The 22194-nt window shown below is 44.1% G+C and overlaps 1 protein-coding gene across 15 annotated transcripts in view; it reads right to left on the bottom strand.

Moving 5' to 3' along the window:
- Positions 1-20364, bottom strand: part of lrrc8c (leucine rich repeat containing 8 VRAC subunit C) — a 63926-nt gene extending 43562 nt beyond the window's left edge. For 7 of the 15 annotated variants that reach the window (XR_010975476.1, XM_068036725.1, XM_068036737.1 and 4 more), the window contains exon 1: positions 7398-7982. The gene's annotated coding sequence lies outside the window, so the exon portion shown is untranslated. Of the gene's footprint in view, positions 1-2345; positions 2498-5599; positions 7030-7397; positions 7983-14092; positions 14185-19907 lie in introns of those variants that run through there. The other 8 variants (XM_068036727.1, XM_068036729.1, XM_068036731.1 and 5 more) reach the window with 8 other exon arrangements.
- Between the last annotated feature and the right edge of the window lie 1830 nt (positions 20365-22194).

The following is a 22194-nucleotide window of genomic DNA, read 5'->3' as shown; positions in this document are numbered from 1 at the left end:
CTTTGCTGTTCATTTTACAAAATAACTTCAGTGCTTCAGTTCGTTGGACTGAAACATCGCCATTCTTTTTTGGAACAGTCTGTGCCCCAGGCACTCCCTGGGAAGATGCAGAAGAAAGCTCTCTGTGTAATGTTCCACCAAGATTTCTTAATTATTAGAACGTGGCTCTAGTTTATTTATTATTTTCATTTCCTGGATCAACAACCTAGGGACTTTAGGTACAGTAGACCAACTTGTTCACGAGTCACTAAAAGCTAGCATGCAGGTACAACAATCAATAAGGAAGATAAATGGTATGTTAGCCTTCATTGCAAGGAGATTTGAGTACAGGAGTAAAGAAGTCTTGCTGCAACTGTATGGAGCCTTGGTGAGACCACATCTGGAGCATTGTGTACAGTTTTGGTGTCCTTATCTAAGGAAGGATAAACTTGCCATAGAGGGAGTGCAACGGAGGTTCACCAGACTAATTTCCTGGGATGGCAGGATTGTCTTATGAGGAGAGATTGAGGAAACTGAGCCTGTATTCTCTAGAGTTTCGAAGAATGATAGGTGACCTCATTGAAACTTAGAAAATTCTTACAGTGTGTGACAGGTTGGATGTAGACAGGATGTTTCCCCTGGCTGGTGAGTCTAGAACCAGCGACATAATCTCAGAATAACGGGTAGGCCATTTAAGACGGGGATGAAGAGGAATTTCTTCACTCAGAGGGTGGTGAATCTTTGGAATCCTGTACCCCAGAGGGCTGTGGAAGCTCAATCACTGAGCATGTTCAAGACAGAAATCAATAGATTTCTGGAGACTATTGACATCAAGGGATATGGAGATAGCGCAGGAAAGTGGCATTGAGGTAGATGATCAGCCATGATCTACTTGAATGGCAGAGCAGGCACGATGGGCTGAATGGCCTACTCATGCTCCTATGGTCCAATGCTGAATTGTGGCTTATTTGGGTTTGGGTTGATCTTGCCCAAATACATTTCTCATCAGTTCCTTAAAACTAGCAGATAAAGATTTTCAGTTGGAGGGGTTTCACCACCAGCCCCCAGCCCTCTCCTGGCCAGGTCCCAGAAGTTAAACAGCCCTACAAAAAAAAATCAAAAAACTGAATGCAAACATGGCAGCTCCTCTGAAATAAGTATTCTTAACCCTGTCCCCTCATTTGAAGTCAACTTTTTTTCATTGTCACTAATTCTCCGGAGACTGCATTATTCCCCAGCCAAAAAGAGTTGGCCAGGAAATTTTCTGGCAGACCCCTTCCAATGCCAACCTATCACTGTCTGCTAGAGAGTGTCCTGAATTTACTCATCCTTTTATTTGTGTATGTGTCTCATCTCCTCCCCCCACTACCATCATGGCAGGATCTCTCTCTATATCTGGGGACTTGCTACCACAAGTTCTTCCCAGACAATTGCAACAAAACACATAGCAGGATCAATGCCATTACAAAGCCTGCATTGTTTAAATCCTCTTATTATTCCCTTCCCACCCCACCCACTTCACCTTTGGTACCACTGTTTGGTGGGATTTAGTTGTGGCCTTGTCATGAACAGCACTGACAGTGGCAACATGTTCACACTTTTTATGGTGGATTATGCATCTCACATGGGAAGAGTTCCTAGTGCCTGTTCGTAAGAGCTCAAATTGTCAAACAAATTTGTTGACAAGATAAGCAGGTGACTTTGGGCGAGTTAGCACCAAGGTGACATGGCCACTGATAGGATATTGAAACCAAGTCCATCCTCTATTGTAGACCCAGTAATCAACACCAGGGCCAGGGAGATCCACAGTAGTGTCGAGCACTGCTGATGACTGACCAGCCAACCCCAGGTTCACTGACAGGGAGGTTCACTTTGAGACTGGCCACTGTGGCTAGGATTTTTTCCAAACAGCTCGAACAATATGCGGGTTCACCAGTGCTCCATGCTGTAAACCTGGGTAGTTTCAGTGGCTTAGATGTATCCTGGACACACCTTGGGGCCATTCAGCCATGGCATAGCAGCTCAGCACACCTGTATTTTGATGCACTCCACAGTTCACCACTCCCTTGTTAGCTCATTTGTAGTGCCGTCTTTCTCCTAATTTTAAGCGTTAAAAGTTACCAGAGAGTCCAAAGACGTCCTGGACACTTTTGAAATGTGAGCTTCATATTGGAATAGATTTATACTGCAGTCACTATGAAACCCAAATGAGACCTCCCTCCTGATATATTAGACTGCTTGAGTGCCATGGCAGGTTCTACTGCCCAGGTTATACTGCCAAGTCAAAACTGTACTGATGAGATGAAAATGTCAATGTAAGTACTTTTTAAAGGAATACTCTGGGCTAAGGGAAGACAATGACTCACCCTCACCCTGTGACTCAGCTCAATTTCCAGCAATCAGTACAATTCTTAATGATGCAGCATCCATTTCTTGGAGTTAACGATCAAAAAAAAAGATTCAGTCCTCAACCTCAGAAACAGCATGATAATGGCCCCAAATCTGGAGGCTGAACCCACTGCAAGACAGAAATCAAAATGATCTTACTTAAAATTAAATTCGGTGCAGTTCTGAGGGTGGTGTCTTTTGTGTGAAGCATTAAACCAAGGCCAACACTGGCTGGAACAGATCTGATTGTATTATTTCGAAAAGGAGCAGGGCAATTAATCCATTGTCCTGCTCAAAATGTATCCCTTAATCAACAATGCTGTTAGTGGGACCTTGACATATACAAATTGACTCCCATATTTGCCTACAAAACAACAATGACTGCAAAAGTAATTTCTTGAGTGTAAAACACTTTGGGACATCCTAAGGGCATGAAAATGCTATTTAAAGAGAAAAAATAATAGCCTTGTGCCTTTCATGACCTCAGGACCTAACAAAGCACTTTACAGCCAATGAAGTACTCTCAAAGTGAAGGCACTATTGTAATGTAGGAAACGTGACAGCCAATTTGTGCACAGCAAGCTCCCACAAACAGCAATGAGATAATGATCAGATAACCTGTTTTTTCAGTGATGTTGGTTGAGGAGAGCTCTCCTGCTGTTCGAATAGTGCCATGGGATCTTTCATGTCTACCTGAGAGGGCAAAGGGGGCCTTGGTTTTATCGTCTCATCTGATACATATGCAAGATGTTTCTTCTTACTTACATCAGAGGATGATGTATCTTCTATTATCAGCTGTGGCTCAGTTACCTCTGAGTTAGAAGGTTTCAGGTTCAAATCCCACTCCAGGGCTTAAACACAAAAATCAAGATTGACACTCCAGTGCAGTATTAAGGGAGTACTGCACTGTCGGAGATGCCATCTTCTAAATGAGATGTTAAACCAAGGCCCCATCTGCTTGCTCAGGTGGATGTAAAAGATCCCATGGCACTATTTCAAAGAAGAGCAGGTGAGGTATCCTCATGTCCTGGCCAATATTTATTCCTCAATCAACATCACAAAACAGATTATCCATAGGAGCAAAAGTAGGCCATTCAGCCCATCAAGCCTGCTCCACATCTGGTCATCATCACATTGCTGTTTGTTGTGTGCACAGTGGCTGCCACATTTCCTATATTATAATAGTGACTACGCTTCAAAAAAGTACTTCATTGGCTGTAAAGTGCTTTGCGATGTCCGGTGGTCATGAAAGGTGCTATATAAATGCAAGTCTTTATTTTTCTTTTTTTTTTAAAGTAAGAATTCATCTATTTTGCAGAGGATTGCATCAGCACAAAACATAGCAGACTGCAGGTTTGATTAATGCACATCTCTGGGACTGCAAAAATCAATGCAATGCACCAGCTTCTCTGTAACTGATTGTTTTCTCAGAAAACATTCAGAAATTTCATTTTTCCCACTCAATTTTGGAAGAAAATCATTTTTTTCACTAACTCATCACCCCTAAATATGTTCAGAAAACCTGATTTTAATGAAGCATGGCCTAGAATTTCCTTCATGGGTGCAACTGGGGAAACCTGAAAAATCATGCCCAATCTACTGGTGTCAAGTTGCGTTCAAACTTCCTGCCAATCTCATTAGAATACACCGGAAGGTAAAAATGTGCATAAATACCCGTAAACAATCAAACACAAGGAAAATGCCAAAACCAACACCTTATATTCTTTCTTTAAGTGGGAAAATTAAAATGTCAACTATTTTAGTCTCATTCATGCACATTGGGCACAGCAGGTTTCAGAAGCTGCCATTAGGGAAACTCTTCAATTTTCCATGCGACTTATACTGATGCCATAAAAATCAGTTTGAACAGTTCTGGGCACCAGATAGAAAGGATCTATTGACCTTGGAGGGAATGCAACATAGGTTTACCAGAATGATACCTGGAGTATATCAGTTAAATTACAAGGAGAGATTACAGAAACTCAGGTTCTGCTCCCGGCAATTTAAAAGATTAAGGGGTGTTTTGATAGAAGTTTTCAAAATATTAAGGGAACAAGATAAAGTAGATAGAGAGAAATTATTTCTGCTGGTTGGGGAATCTAGGACAGGGGGCAAGTTAAAAAGTTAGAGGCAGACCTTTCAGGGGTGAAATTAAGGAACACTTCTACAAAAGGTGGTAGAAGTTTGGGACTCTCTTCCACAAATAGCAATTGATTGTAAGTCAGAGATTGATAGATTTTTGTTAACCAAAAGGTATTAAGGGATAAGGGGCAAAGACAGGATATGGAGTTAGAACACAGATCAGCCATGATCTCATTGAATGGTGGAACAGTGTTGAGGAGCTAAATAGCCCACTCCTGTTCCTCTACTCCATATAAAGAGACAGAAAATACAGAGTGGGTCTCAGTGAGAATTATGTTTTTAAAATGCTCATTTAATTGCAAAAGAGTTCCCGCCACCTATGACTGTTGGTATTTATCCCAGACATATTGGACATATAATAACTGACCCATTTACCATTTCCATAGGTGCTAATCACAAGACACCACTTAAACCTTATTAAGTGGGCTGGCTTTTGCTGGCAGTTTAAGCAGCAGTCTGCGCCTTGTAATTACCCATCATTAATTTACTCACTGCTTGCAAGCGGCACTTGCAGCTTGAGCATTCCTCAATTAATTTTCCCTCACAGGAGAGAAAAAAAAATCTTTCTTGAAGGTTAATTAGAGGAAATGCCTATCAAAAGCCTCTCGAACTCGGGGACTGCTGCGAAATGTTCTCGCCTGCTTGTTGAGCTCGACAACGTCCGGCTCTCTTTTAAAATTAATTATTAAATATCAAGGAGGAGCGTGAAAAAACGATACAGGAACATGGTTTGATAACGTTAATGTCTGGGGATTATGTTCACTTTTTTTGTCGGGTGTTGTTAAATTTAATTTTGACATTGGTGAAGCAGTTTCATTTGCATTATCAGGCACAGTGGGCAAATCACGTTGGCAGGAATCCACCCACTATAAGCTCTGGGGAATATAAAACACCAGCAAACTTGCATTGTTTCTTGTGTTTGAAAATCTGGTCCTAATTTAAACAGAACCTCTAAGCAAGTGCAATTGCAGGAAATACCTATATCTCTGTAACTTGGGGGACAGGCTATTATTACGGGTGGAAGAATCAATAGGCTATTGTAAAAGATCAAGAAGATTTGAGCTTATCATACTTAACAGTCATTACTCACTTGCGCTAAGAAATCCATGATGTTTTAGAATGTGCATTTGATTCGTGCCCCAGTTGCTCTTGTATCTGGGCACAAATACACAGGAAATCCAGGCCAATATGTGTAAATCCCTGGGAATTTTTTTGCATTTGTTATATGAGCTGATATGAGCATCACAAAATATTGACCTGCTTTCCCCGAATTCATGTCTTGAACAGAGCAGGGACGACAAGAACAATACTGGAAATGTTAATGAAAGTTGCCCCACACACATTCCGATGTTGTGATACCGAATTTGATACTTTGTACCACTAGGAAGTGAAGTCAATTGTTTTCGAAGCCCTGGACAGGTGTTTCCTGTGTTTGTGCATCCAGACTGTTATCCTGTTGCATGAACAATTTTTCAGTTAAGCTGAGGCAGAGTTGTATTGATGATTTTCAGTTCATTAGGGCTATTGTGGTGAAGTACAAATGCTAACTGCCTCCCTTGCTACTGAGGTGCTACCTCAGGTAGCTGAGCTGTCAGCCCTGGCTCAGTTGTATCACTATTAGCTCTAAGTCAGAAGGTCGTGGTTCAAGACCCTCTCCAGGAAATAAGCACAAAAATCAAGGCTGACGCTCCAGTGCGGTGCGGAGTGCTGCATGGTCTGAGGTGCTGTCTTTTGGATGAGACATTTAACCGAGGCCCTGTCTGCCCTCTCAGCTGGATGTAAAAGATCCCATGAAGAAGAGCAGTTATCCATGGTGTACTGGCCAATATCTATTCCTCAATTAACATCACAGAAAGGGATTATCTGGTCATTATCACATTGCTGTTTGTGGGAGGTGGCTGCTCGCGAATTGGCTGCCACACTTCCAACATTACAACAATGACTGCACTTTAAAAACGTGCTTCAATGGCTGTAAAGCACTTTGGGACTCCCTGTGGTGGTGAAAGGAGCTGTATAAATGCAAGTCCTTCTTCACTGGGGCAAACACGATTGGCTGGCTTACAGATACAGCAGCAGTTACATCAAAAATGCAACATGAGGCAGCGGTGGGCGACATCATCTTGACAATGTGACGCCTTCTCTTTCCCCAACTATAATTAAAAAGGAATTTGTAGAAAAAAAAATAAGGTGCCCCTTTAATCTCGCTCATAGAACCATTTGCAAACGACATCAGTCGCCAGCTACTTGCAATAACGACATTCGACATTTATGTCTCGTTTTCCTTTATGGTAATTACCCCTGTGTTTAGACATTGATTTGCTTCGCTCGGTTTTACCTGCTCCTACACATCTCGTCTATAAATCAATTTAAAGAGCTTTGAACTCCGCCCAATATATTTGGCGTTGCTCATATATACAGTACGTACACATATGCATACGTGCATATACAAACGGATAGATATATATAGACTCGCTAACCCCACCCTCCCAGTTGGCTGCAGCAGAAACCCAGTGCAACAGAAAAAGGCAACAGGCTGATTGTCTCCGATTGGGACCTGAAAGAAAGGAGACAGAATGACAGACAGTGCAAATGCAACTTCTGTTTGCATTTTTCATCAATATCCCAAAGCATCTCCCCCCGCCCCCCACCCCAAAAATATGGGATGTAAAACAGATGACATTCTAACCGTTTGAATTGCCCAGTGCGCCCCAACACAAAGAATCTGGGCAATATAGAGGAAGTCTTGTCACATTAGCAAAGGCTGGGTACAGACGGTTAGAAATCGGGGGCAGTCCTGGCACATTTTACAGCCCCCCGCCCTCCCGTTTCTCTTAGACCTGACATTACATTAACAAGTGACAGACGATGTATTAAGAAACACTACTTACATGGAGAAAGATACCCTCCAGCATGAAACAGGCACGTTGGAAAATCCACAGCATGTCATGTCAGCCAAGCTCCCCCAAAATCTGTCTCAAACACTCAGAATTTATTACAAATTTTTTTTTAAACTATTCATATCGGGCCAGCAGAAAATCCCAGTCTTCCATGATCTTCATTCTGTAATAGAAACATTCGAATGATCGCAGAAGTCAGGCTGCATGTTTGAGATCTTTCTCTTCTCATCTGGAGTGCAGGAGCTGCCGGTCATTGCGAGCTTTGGAATTCCTCATTCACACTGCCTGATAACGTCTGCCCCAGTGTTAGTTCCATCTCCAGCATCCTTCAGCAACAGCACTAGAAGGCACATCCCCCCCGGTTACAATGAGACATCTGGTTACCTTGTATCTTCACGGTGCTACAGTCTATCTCTGAGGCAGAGTCAAACCCTCTCCCCTTGTTACATGCAGCGAAATACCGCTCCTGCTGCCAAATCAGCCTCCTCCCGTCCTTGGCGTGCATTCAAAAGGAGGGGAGTTTGCACAATCCGTCCTCTCTCTCTCTCTCTGCCTTTACTGTGTGCATTGTGCAACTGCCTCATCAAACCCACTACCCCCTCTCTTCCTGTCACCAATGCGAACCTGGGGGGAGACAGGATGACTAATAGGGGGCGTGGCCTCCCGGTGGTTCTAGCAGAAATTGCTTGTCCACCCCATGGTCCCTTTCACTGGATGGCGCAGAGAGAGTGTTCTGTGTCCAGGCAGTGCCAGTCCGGCCATGCATTAATGGGCACATACATGAAACATCGACCTGATTCATAGCAGGGGATATTCTACTTTTCACTCTGTGTTCTGGATAATTATTTCCAGGGAATAATGATAGGAAATATCTCGAGAACAATCTTTGTCCTAATAACCCACAAACGATGCAAGCCTGGACTATGTGGGCCAGTGAACTAGATTTCATCATCGTTTCCAGTGGGACAAAGCACCAAACCAATTTGTATTTAATTGGCAATAATATCCCTTTCTGCCTAAGGGGTCTAATCCATTCCGAAAAGCTTTTAGACTTACAGCCACATGGCTATTAATTTTGATGAAGATAATAGGACATCCCTTTCCCGCAGGAATCACTTTTAGATTAATAGAGTTATACAGCACAGAAACAGACCCTTCAGCCCATCGTGTCTGTACCGGCCATCAAGCACCTATCTATTCTAATCCTATTTTCCAGCACTTGGACCGTAGTCTTGTATGCTATGGCGTTTCAAGTGCTCATCTAAATACTTCTTAAATGTTGTGAGGGTTTCTGCCTCTACCACCTCTTCAGGCAGTGTGTTCCAGATTCCAACCACCCCCTGGGTGAAATTTTTTTCCTCAAATCCCCTTTAAACCTCCTGCCTTTTACCTTAAATCTAGGCCCCCTGGTTATTGACCCCTCCGCTAAGGGAAAAAGTTTCTTCCTATCTATTCTATGATCTTGTACACCTCAATCAGGTTCCTCCTCAGCCTTCTCTGCTCCAAGGAAAACAACCATAGCCTATCCAGCCTCTCTTCATAGCTGAAATGCTCCAGCCCAGGCCACATCCTGGTGAATCTCCTCTGCACCCTCTCCACTGCAATTACATCCTTCCTATAGTGTGGTGACCAGAACTGCACGTAGTACTCCAGCTGTGGCCTAACAAGCGTTTTATACAGTTCCATCATAACCTCCCTGCTCTTATATTCTATGCCTCGGCTAATAAAGGCAAGTATGCCATATGTCTTCCTCGCCACCTTATCTATCTGCTGCTGCTTTCAGTCATCTCTGGACAAGTACACCAAGGTCCCTCTGACCTTGTGTACTTCCTAGGGTCCTACCATCCATTGTATATTCCTTTGCCCTGTTAGTCCTCCCAAAATGCATCACCTCACACTTCTCAGGCTTAAACTCCATTTGCCACTTCTCCGCCCATGTTACCAGTCCATCTATATTGTCCTGTAATCTAAGGCTTTCCTCCTCACTATTAACGACACCACCAATTTTCATGTCATCTGCGAACTTACTGTTCATACCTCCTATATTGACGTCTAAGTCATTAATGTGCATTACAAACAGCAAGGGTCCCAGCACCGATCCCTTTGGTACACCACTGGTCACAGGCTTCCACTTGCAAAAAACAACCCTCGACCATCACCCTCTGCCTCTGCCACTAAGACAATTTTGGATCCAATTTGCAAAATTGCCCTGGATCCCATGGGCTCTTACCTTCTTAACCAATTTCCTATACGGGACCTTATCAAAAGCCTTATGAAGTCCATGTAGACGACATCAACTGTTTTACCCTCATCTACACACCGAGTCATCTCCTCAAAAAATTCAATCAAGTTTGTTAGACATGATCTCCCCCTGACAAAGCCATGCTGACTATCCCTGATTAATCCCTGCCTCTCCAAGTGGAGATTAATCCTGTCCCTCAGAAATTTTTCCAATCGTTTCCCTACCACTGATGTTACTCACTGTACCACTCACTGGCCTGTAATTACCTGGTTTATCCCTGCTACCCTTCTTGAATAATGGTACCACATTTGCTGTCCTCCAGTCCTCTGGCACTTCTCCTATGGTCAGAGAGGATTTGAAAATTTGTGTCAGAGCACCAGCTATCTCCTCCCTTGCCTCACATAACAACCTGGGATACATCTCATCTGGGCCTGGGGATTTATCCACTTTTAAGCCCACTAAAATAGCTAATACTTCCTCCCTTTCAATGCTAATTTGTTCAAGTATATGACAATCCCTCCTCTGATCTCTACACCTATATCGTCCTTCTCCATAGTGAACACAGATGAAAATTAATCATTTAAAACCTCACCTATGTCCTCCAGCTCCACACACAGGTTGCCACTTTGGTCTCTAATGGGCCCTACTCTTTCCCTGGTTATCCTCTGGCCCTTAATATACTTAAAAAACACCTTGGGATTTTCCTTTATCTTGCCCGCCAGTGTTTTTTCATGTCCCCTCTTTGCTTTCCTAATTACTTTTTTAAGTACCCCCCCTACACTTCATATACTCCTCTAGGGCCTCCACTGTTTTCAGCACTCTGAATCTGCCATAAACCTACTTTTTTTTTCTTATCCAATCCTCTATATCCCTTGACATCCAGGGTTCCCTGGAATTGTTGGTCCTACCCTTCACCCTTACGGGAACATGTTGGCCCTGAACGCTCACTATTTCCTTTTTGAATGACTCCCACTGGTCTGATGTAGACTTTCCTACAAGTAGCTGCTCCCAGTCCACTTTGGCCAGATCCTGTTTTATCATATTGAAATCGGCCTTCCCCCAATTCATTACCTTTATTTCTGGTCCATCTTTGTCCTTTTCCATAACGACTTTAAATCTTACAGAGTTATGGTCACTATCCCCGAAATACTCCCCCACTGACACTTCTACCAGTTGTCTGGCTTCATTCCCTAGGATTAGGTCCAGTACTGCCCCTTCTCTTATAGGACTTTCTACATACTGGCTCTAAAAGCTCTCCCGTATGCACTTTAAGAATTCCGCCCCCTTTAAGCCTTTTGCACTAAGACTATCCCAGTTAATATTGGAGAAGTTGAAATCCCCTACTATTATTACCCTATTACTTTTACACCTCTCTGAGATTTGCCTATGTATCTGCTCCTCTATTTCTCCCTGACTGTTTGGAGGCCTGTAGTACACTCTCAACCAAGTGATTGCCCCCTTTTTGTTTTTAAGTTCTACCCATATGGCCTCATTTGAGGAATCTTCAAAGATATCATCCCTCCTTACTGCAGTAATTGACTCCTTGATCAACAGTACAATGCCACCTCCTCTTTTACACCTTCCCCTGTCACGCCTGAAGATTCTATACCCTGGAATATTGAGCTTCCAGTCCTGCCCTTCCCTCAACCATGCCTCTGTGGTAGCAATAATATCATATTCCCATGTGTTAATCAACACCCTCAATTCATCTGCCTTACTAGCAAGACTCCTTGTATTAAAATAGATGCAACCCAGCCTTGCCATTATTCACTTGTGCCTTAGCAGCTCTATATTTGCTCTGCCTTCCAGACTGACTTAGTTTCTCTTCTATATTTGGCTGTGCATCACCCCCTACTGTACCTCCACTCTGTATCCCATCCCCCAGCCAAATTAATTTAAGGCCGCCCCAACAGCACGAGCAAACCTCCCTACAAGGATATTGGTCCCATTCCAGTCCTGCCACATCCAGCCGTGAAAGGTGGTGGACAATTAAACAACTAACTGGAGGAGGTGGCTCCACAAATATCCCCATCATCAATGATGGGGGAGCCCAGCACATCAGTGCGAAAGATAAGGCTGAAGCATTTGCAACAATCTTCAGCCAGAAGTGCCGAGTTGATGATCCATCTCGGCCTCCTCCTGAAGTCCCCAGCGTCACAGATGCCAGACTTCAGCCAATTCGATTCACTCTGCATGATATCAAGAAACGACTGAAGGCACTCGATACTGCAAAAGTTATGGGCCCTGACAATATTCCGGTACTGAAGACCTGTGCTCCAGAACTTGCCGCGCCCCGAGCCAAGCTGTTCCAGTACAGCTACAACACTGGCATCTGCCCTGCAATGTGGAAAATTGCACAGGTATGTCCTGTACACAAAAAGCAGGACAAGTCCAACCCGGCCAATTACCACCCCATCAGCCTACTCTCAATCATCAGTAAAGTGATGGAAGGTGTCATCAACAGTGCCATCAAGCGGCACTTGCTTAGCAATAACCTGCTCAGTGACGCTCAGTTTGGGTTCTGCTGGGGCCACTCAGCTTCTGACCTCATTACAGCCTTGGTTCAAACATGGACAAAAGACATGAACTCAAGAGGTGAGGTGAGAGTGACTGCCCTTGACATCAAGGCAGCATTTGACTGAGTATGGCATCAAGGAGCCCTAGCAAAACTGAGGTCAATGGGAATCGGGGGGAGAACCCTCTGCTGGCTGGAGTCATACCTAGCGCAAAGGAAGATGGTTGTGGTTGTTGGAGGTCAATCATCTGAGCTCCAGGACATCACTGCAGGAGTTCCTCAGGGTAGTGTCCTAGGCCCAACCATCTTCAGCTGCTTCATCAGTGACTTTCCTTCAATCATAAGGTCAGAATTGGGGATGTTCGCTGATGATTGCACAATGTTCAGCACCATTCGTGACTTCTCAGATACTGAAGCAGTCCGTGTAGAAATGCAGCAAGACTTGGACAATATCCAGGCTTGGGCTGATAAATGGCAAGTAACATTCGTGCCACACAAGTGCCAGGAAATGACCATCTCCAACAAGAGAGAATCTAACCATCTCCCCTTGACATTCAACGGCATTACCATCGCTGAATCCCCCACTATCAACATCCTAGTGGCTTCCATTGACCAGAAACTGAACGGGAGTAGCCATATAAATACTGTGGCTACAAGAGCAGGTCAGAGGCTAGGAATCCTGAGGCGGGTAACTCACCTCCTGACTCCCCAAAGCCTGTCCACCATTTACAAGGCACAAGTCAGGAGTTTGATGGAATACTCTCCACTTGCCTGGATGGGTGCAGCTCCAACAATACTCAAGAAGTTCGACACCATCCAGGACAAAGCAGCTCACTTGATTGGCACCCCATTTACAAACATTCACTCCCTCCACCACCGGCGCACAGTGGCAGCAGTGTGTACCATCTACAAGATGCACTGCAGCAATGCACCAAGGCTCCTTAGACAGCACCATCCAAACCCGTGACCTCTACCAACTAGAAGGACAAGGGCAGCAAATACATGGGAACACCACCACCTGCAAGTTCCCCTCCAAGTCACACACCATGCTGACTTGGAACTATATCACTGTTCCTTCACTGTCGCTGGGTCAAAATCCTGGAACTCCCTTCCAAACAGCACTGTGGGTATGCCTACTCCACATGGACTGCAGTGGTTCAAGAAGGCAGCTCACCACCACCTTCTCAAGGGCTATTAGGGATGGGCAATAAATGCTGGCCTGGCCAGTGATGCCCACATCCCATAAATGAATTTTAAAAAAAATTCCACTTCAGGTGCAACCCGTGCAACTTGTACAGGTCCCACCTTTGCCAGAAACAGACCCAGTGATCCAGAAATCTAAAGCCCTCCCTCCTGCACCATCTCTTCCGCCATGCATTCATCTGCTCTATCCTCCTATTCCTATACTCACTAGCATGTGGCACTGGGAGTAATCCAGAGATTCCAACCTTTGAGGGCCTGCTTTTTAATCTGCTACCTCGCTCTCTAAATTCTTGTTGCATGACCTCATCCCTCTTTCTACCTATGTAGTTGGTACCAATGTGAACCACGACCTCTGACTGTTCACCCCCTTCAGAATGTCCTGCAGCCGCTCCATGACATCCTTGACCCTAGCACCAGGAGGGCAACATACCATCCTGGAGTCACGTTTGCGGCCACAGAAACACCTATCTGTACCCCTGACGATAGAATCCCCTATCACTATAGCTCTCCCACTCTCTTCCCTCCCCTCCTGTGCAGCTGAGCCTCCCGTGGTGCCACAGACTTGCTCTTTCTGCATTCCCCTGAGAAGCTATCTCCCCCAACAGTACCCAAAGCAAAGAATCTGTTAGATAGGGAGATGGACCCAGGGGACTCCTGCACTGCCTGCCTAGTTCTTCTACTCTGTCTGGCGTTCACGCATTCCCTTTCAGCCTGAGCAGTCTTTACCTGCAGTGTGACCACCTTCCTGTAAGTGCTATGCATGATGATCTTAGCCTCGCGGATGCTCCAGTGTCCCCAGCCGCCGTTCCAGAACTTTTCTGTATTTGAGAAGAATACTTCAAAAAGTTAGGGAGACTAACAGACACTCAAGTGAAATTTCAGTCTGGTTTTCAGTTCTTGGCTCTCTGACCAGAATCATCCAGCACACAAGAAGACCATTTGGCCCATCATGCCTGAGCTGGCTCTTTGAAAGAGCTATCCAAGTGGTCCCAGACTCTTTCCCCAAAGCCCTGCAAATGTCTCCTTTTCAAGTATTTATCCAATACCTCTTTGGAAGTCACTATTGAATCTGTTTCCACCACCCTTTCAGGCAGCGCATTCCAGATCACAGCTCACTGTCAAAAAGTGCAGTTATAAATAATTTTAATGTCTTGTTCAATTTATGACAGTTTTCTGCAGCAGATTTTCATTTATGCACTCGTATTGGTCACTTGAAAAACGTGCTGTCAAACATGCTCAATCACTGCCTTTAGTTCGTAGAATGGGACAGAGTGACTAGATCATTCAGCGAGCTGGCACAGATGTGAAAAGTTGAATGATCTCCATCTGTGCTGTAATATTCTAGGCTTCTATAATTATTACAGATTCATAGAATGTTCTAATTCGGAAACAGATCCTCTGGCCATCAAGCATGTGCTGGTTCAATTCCATGTATATCATGTATTAAAGAATTTCACCATTAATGATTCTTTTAAAAATCTACTCATTATGTGTAACTATGGCTCCATTTTTAAATGTTCCTTGTACTTGTCTTATCTATTTATGTATTTAGAACAAAGAACAAACAACAGTACAGCACAGGAACAGGCCATTCGGCCCTCCAAGCCTGCGCCGATCATGATGCCTGCCTAAACTAAAACCTTCTGCACTTCCGGGGACCGTATCCCTCTATTCCCATCCTATTCATGTATTTGTCAAGATGCCTCTTAAACGTCGCTATCGTACCTGCTTCCACCACCTCCCCCGGCAGCAAGTTCCAGGCACTCACCACCCTCTGTGTAAAGAACTTGCCTCGCACATCCCCTCTAAACTTTGCCCCTCTCACCTGAAACCTATGTCCTCTAGTAACTGACTCTTCCACCCTGGGCAAAAGCTTCTGACTATCCACTCTGTCCATGCCGCTCATAACTTTGTAAACCTCTATCATGTTGCCCCTCCACCTCCGTCGTTCCACTGAGAACAATCCGAGTTTATCCAACCTCTCCTCATAGCTAATGCACTCCAGACCAGGCAACATCCTGGCAAACCTCTTCTGTACCCTCTCCAAAGTCTCCACGTCCTTCTGGTAGTGTGGCGACCAGAATTGCACGCAATATTCTAAGTGTGGCCTAACTAAAGTTCTGTACAGCTGCAGCATGACTTGCCAATTTTTATACTCTATGCCCCGACCGATGAAGGCAAGCATGCCGTATGCCTTCTTGACTACCTTATCCACCTGCGTTGCCACTTTCTGTACGCCCAGATCTCTCTGCCTGTCAATACTCCTAAGGGTTCTGCCATTTACTGTATACATCCCACCTGCATTAGATCTTCCAATATGCATTACCTCACATTTGTCTGGATTAAACTCCATCTGCCATTTCTCTGCCCAAGTCTCCAACCGATCTATATCCTGCTATATCCTCTGACAATCCTCATCACTATCCGCAACTCCACCAACCTTTGTGTCGTCCGCAAACTTACTAATCAGACCAGCTACATTTTCCTCCAAATCATTTATATATACCACAAACAGCAAAGGTCCCAGCACTGATCCCTGCGGAACACCACCAGTCAAATTCCTTCCTTCAGAAAAGCACCCTTCCACTGCTACCTACTGTCTTCTATGACCGAGCCAGTTCTGTATCCATCTTGCCAGCTCACCTCTGATCCCGTGTGACTTCACCTTTTGTACCAGTCTGCCATGAGGGACCTTGTCAAAGGCTTTACTAAAGTCCATATAGATAACATCCACTGCCCTTCCTTCATCAATCATCTTCGTCACTTCCTCAAAAAACTCAATCAAATTAGTGAGACACGACCTCCCCTTCACAAAACCATGCTGCCTCTCGCTAATACGTTCATTTGTTTCCAAATGGGAGTAAATCCTGTCCCGAGGAATCTTCTCTAATAATTTCCCTACCACTGACGTAAGGCTCACCGGCCTATAATTTCCTGGATTATCCTTGCTACCCTTCTCAAACAAAGGAACAACATTGGCTATTCTCCAGTCCTCTGGGACCTCACCTGTAGCCAATGAGGATGCAAAGATTTCTGTCAAGGCCCCAGCAATTTCTTCCCGCCTCCCTCAGTATTCTGGGGTAGATCCCATCAGGCCCTGGGGACTTATCTACCTTAATGCTTTGCAAGACGCCCAACACCTCCTCCTTTTTGATAATGAGATGACTGAGACTATCTATACTCCCTTCCCTAGGCTCATCATCCACCAAGCCCTTCTCTTTGGTGAATACTGATGCAAAGTACTCATTTAGTACCTCACCCATTTCCTTTGGCTCCACACATAGATTCCCTTCTCTGTTCTTGAGTGGGCCAACCCTTTCCCTCGTTACCCTCTTGCTCTTTATATATGTATAAAAAGCCTTGGGATTTTCCTTAATCCTGTTTGCCAATGACTTTTCATGACCCCTTTTAGCCCTCCTGACTCCTTGCTTAAGTTCCTTCCTACTGTCTTTATATTCCTCAAGGGATTCGTCTGTTCCTAGCCTTCCAGCCCTTACGAATGCTTCCTTTTTCTTTTTGACTAGGCTCACAATATCCCGCGTTATCCAAGGTTCCCGAAACTTGCCAAACTTATCCTTCTTTCTCACAGGAACATGCTGGTCCTGGATTCTAATCAACTGACGTTTGAAAGACTCCCACATGTCAGATGTTGATTTACCCTCAAACAGCCGCCCCCAATCTAAATTCTTCAGTTCCTGCCTAATATTGTTATAATTAGCCTTCTCCCAATTTAGCACCTTCACCCGAGGACTACTCTTATCCTTATCCACAAGTACCTTAAAACTTATGGAATTATGGTCACTGTTCCCGAAATGCTCCCCTACTGAAACTTCGACCACCTGGCCGGGCTCATTCCCCAATACCAGGTCCAGTACGGCCCCATCCCTAGTTGGACTATCTACATATTGTTTCAAGAAGCCTTCCTGGATGCTCCTTACAAATTCTGCCCCATCCAAGCCCCTAGCACTAAGTGAGTCCCAGTCAATATTGGGGAAGTTAAAATCACCCACCACTACAACCCTGTTACCTTTAGTTTAAACTATGAATGCTGAAGACAAGTCAAGATGTATATGAGGGAGACCTGGAGGAGTTATGAGCCGAGCTTTGTACGCGAACTCAACTAACATGGAAAGATTCTTCAGTCCAGTCTGTGTTTTGCAATGTAGCTTTTCAAGTACATGTTGGTTCAGTTGCTTTGCATGGTTGGGGAATGAATACCTTCTCTAAAGCAACCTCAGTACCTCGTCTGACCTCAGTAAATCTAGATGCATCAATATTGTCATTTATTTTAGTGTTTCAACAGAAACAAATAGGATCCCACTCCAAGGAACATTAGTCAATCAAAGATACCTACACACTAAGAACCTGAAGGTGGGGCTGTAACTTAAACCTGGGAATACATAAGAAAGATGGAGAATGGGGCTCAGATATAAAGATCTCTGGTTAAGAAAAGGGATTGTCTCCTGCATAAAAATTCAGGACCCAATCCCCAGGTTAGACAATTTAGGAGAGCCAAGTGTCATGTTAGGCCCCACCTGCCAAGAATAAGGCACATTGATTTTATCATGAACATCGATTTTAAACTGTTACTGTATTGAAGAAAGGACTTGTTAAACAGGTCAGCCGTGGCTGGAAAAGAGATTTGCATATTAACAGACGGTGATTGGAAGCACAAAGGACCGTTCCCTGACACGTTCAACCCACAATGGACCTTGATCACCAGGTATTGTGTGTAAGAGGAGCAGTCCAGAGACTGCTAAGGTGATACAATCCAAGACGTGGTCAGACTGGTTAGTCACATGACTAACCTGCTTGGCAAACTGGGTCTTTCTGAATTGTACAAACAATTTGAACTACGAGAGTGTCTGTTTGCTCCTGGACTGAGAAGGTCTCTCCTGTATGTTCCCATCTCTTTCTCACAAGCCTCTGAATCCACTGAAGACACATGAAGCCCAAGAGAGAAAAGTCTCCTGCAGCGAACAAGGTTTAAGAAGAATACTGGGCCCCAATGAAAAGCAAGATTTAACTAAAACCAAAGACTCTACAGTGAACTTGAAGAACCACAACAAAAACTCTTCAGATATTGCCTCAAACTTTTCCACTTTATTTTTCTTCTGCTCTTTTCTGTCTCTATTTGCATGTGCGGTATCATGCGTGCATGCTAGTGTGGGCGCGTCGTGTATCCATAGGCGTCAACCGAATTAGAGTTTAAGTTCAAGTCTAATAAATTTCAACTTTTCTTCTTTAAACCTAAGAAACCTGTTTGTGCTGGTTTCTTTGCCTTATAATTGGAAAGTGGTGAACAAGGATTCAGCAAGGGGGAGCTAAAAACACAATGTGTTTAAAATGAAATCCTGTTATGGTAAGACCAGGTGTAGGCTAAGAGGGACCCCTAGACACCTTTCCCACCGGCTCATAACACAAGCTGAAGGGCCCACCTAGGAATGGAGAATGCCCTATGGTAGTAAAAGAGAAACAGGAGTAAGCCATTCAGCAATCTGAGCTTGTTTCCACCATTCAATTCGATCATGACTGATCTGTATCTTAACTCCATCTACCCGACTTTGATCCATTTTCTCTGTTACTCTTACCTTACAAAAATCTGTTGATCTCAGTCTTGAAAATTTTTATAGACCCAGCCTTTTGGATGGCAGATTTGCAGATTTCCACTATCCTTTGAGTGAAAAGTGGTTCCTAATTTCACTTGTGAACGGCCTAACTCTAGTTTTAAGATTGAGCCCCTTGTTTGACAATGTACCACATAATGGAATTGTTAGCAAAATTGAAACTCATGGGATTAAAAGGCAGTGGCTGAGTGGAAATTAAATTGGCTAAGAATCTTATGATCCCCGTGGAGAACACCAACAAACCGAAAGAATCAAATACTCTGACTGTCCCCAATTTAGGAAACAAAAACCAAACGGACAAGATTTCACTTTTTTAAACTTTACTTTAATATTCAAACCAAAACCAACATAAATTAAACATGGGCTAATGGTTAAATCTCGATTGATGTATGTCTATCTTAAAGGTTACACGTTAAGCAGATGCAACAAAGATAGTCAGGCTAACAGATCAGCCATGATCTCATTAATGGTGTGGCAGGCTCGACGGGCTGAATGGCCTACTTCTGCTCCCAATTCGTATGGTCATACATAAGGTCGTATAGTCCTTACGAATCCTCCGGACAGTCTTATCAGCAAGATGGCACCGACCAGTCCCACAGTACAACAAAATCAGGAACTTCTTCAGGTAGTTTTCTAAGTCCTGTCCTCCAGGATGCAGATACAGAAGTAATGATGTCCTGTCAATTAAAGGCCTGCTCGAGTCTGCAATTGAGACCTGACCCAACCTGACAGAATCCCATCCCATCCCAAGCCCGACCCGGCCCGAGTCCTTCCATTTTTTCCCGCACCCGATCCGACCATCAGTTAACTTACCTTCCCTTTTTCACTTTGTTCCTTACCTGCACAAGCTTAAAATAACTGTAGCAAAACCACCTTTAAAGTCCAAAAAGTAAATTAACATTAAAGTCGCTTACCTGAGGTGGTGATAGAGCATGTTCGATCTGGCCCAACACAATCCAAGCCCGAATGCCAAACCTGGAAGAGCGACCCAACCCGAACCCGACATGTGTCGCCAGGTCCCGTCGGGTTCAGGTCGGGTAGCAGGCCTTTACTGTCAATAGCAAGTGATACAATCTTCCCTTCAACGATTTGGTCTTGTCGCCTCTTGAGCAACCTCGGACCCGCCCACAACCATCCTGTTGGTATGCTGCCACTGAAAACTCTTCCGGCCACTGAAGCCAACTGCCATAAGTCATTCACCAAAGATCAGCCCTCAGTCCAGGCGCCTCTCCCTGACGCCAAAACAATGCTCCAACTGCTGCTTTGTAGTCTGTTCCAATTCCAAGCAGCTTCTCTGGAAGCACAAAAACCTGCAGCTCCCAGCTTGTCTCTTTAAACACAACTGGTTGTTACTGCTTCCATCCACCGGAGAGTTCTTCTCAATCTGAAAGCTGAGTTCCAGTCACATGTCTCTGATCATAAGACTGTATGTTTCAAAACCGGTTAGGACCAGCCTTCTTTTTCCTAGAACTCTTTACAGCTTTCAGTTTCATTTCTAGGGAATGACTGACTCAGAAAAATACAACACAAGCTGTACAGAACTCAGTCTGCACACAAAGATTCCATCACAAGAGACTGAAAGCAGAGTCACGATGAATGGTTGTTTCCCAGCTGGAGGGAAGCATACAGTGGTGCCCCTAGCAATCAGTATTCGGACCACTGCTTTTTGTGATATATACTAATGACCTAGACTTGGATACATAGGGCAAAATTTCAAAGTTTGCAGATGACATGTAACTTGGAGATATAGGAAACAGTGAGGAAGATAGTAGCAGACTTCAGGAGGATACAGACAGACGATGAAATGGGAAGACACATGGCAAATACAACTTAACACAGAGAAGTATGAAATGATTCATTTTGGTATGACGAATGAGGAGAGGCAATACAAACTAAATGATACTAAATTTTAAAGGGGTGCAGGAGCAGAATGACCTGGGGTGCATGCACACAAGTCTTTAATTGTGGCAGGACAAGTTGAGGAGGCTTTTAAAAAGTGTTAAGACCAAGTGAGGAAAGGGTCTTAGGCTCCCCTTTCACCCCTTCTCTAGTTTGACCACAACAAGGTTTATTCTTTTAGCACAGCTTACCACCTCAGTGAGCACTTACTCACTGTTCCTTGAATATAATTACGAATGAACCAATCAGACAGGGTTTCTTGAGTTTAAACAAGAAAGATGTAAGTTTATTAACCTTATCACTCTAAACCAGTTAAAATTACTAAAATACACGATGCATCCACACTCACGTTCAAACAAGAGGCATGCGCACACACGCACACACACATACACACACAAATAGATACAGAGGAGAAAAGATAGAGTTGGGAGGTTGAAGTAAAGTCCATAATAAATAGAATTCAAAAACTGAGTTTCAGTGTCCTTAGTTGAAGTTGAAGTCCTGAAGTCCTCGCTGGGTCACGTGCACAATTCGAGCTTGCTTCTCTGGTTCCGGACGGCCGAAGAGAGGCTTTATCCATGCTTTTAGTTGTTGCCTGTGAGGGTCTGTAGATTTGAGGTTTAGCTGCAGCCGAGGCCTTCCTGGGATTTTGCTGGAGAGGGAGAGAGAGAGAGAGAGATGCTTCTTGGAGTTCCGTTACTGTCTTTCTTCCTTCTGAGGCACAATTCACAAACTCAGAGTTACAAAGGCAGGTATATCATGTGACCACCCCTTTGTTTGAAAACAGAAGTTTTTGGAAGGTTTTTTTTGAAATTCTAAGTTCTTCTCTCAAGCTGTGCAAACATACTTGGTAGGGGGGAGTTTGGCTCTTTCAAAGTCAATGGGTGTCACTGGCTTGATGACCCAAATTGACAAAACCCATTTTAGGTAATTGAATCAGAGCGCACCCCTATTGTTCTAGCTAGATGGGGTAATTACCTCTGTCTCTCAACCGGTCTGTGGCTTCTCATATGCAATTTGTGCATGGCCATCTTTAGCTGTTCTGTTCTGCTTTTTTAAAAGTTATTTGTAATAATGTCTAGTAAAAAAGTCTCAGGCAGAGTCTCATGCAACAAAATTAATATTTTCCATTTGGCATGCGGGATTTCTGTCACAAAAGGCAGACAAGATCCTTGGCTTTATAAATGGAGCCGATGAATATAAAAAAAGGAAGCTATGCTAAACCTTTTATAAAGAATGTTTCGGCCCAGCTGGAGTATAGTGACTAATTCTGAGCACTGACCACACTTCAGGAAGGATGTC

The sequence above is a fragment of the Heterodontus francisci genome, chromosome 8 (assembly GCF_036365525.1).
Source record: "Heterodontus francisci isolate sHetFra1 chromosome 8, sHetFra1.hap1, whole genome shotgun sequence".
Lineage (NCBI taxonomy): Eukaryota > Metazoa > Chordata > Chondrichthyes > Heterodontiformes > Heterodontidae > Heterodontus > Heterodontus francisci.
The sequence above is the reverse complement of the archived record's forward strand: the minus strand, read 5'-3'. Positions and strand labels throughout refer to the sequence as shown.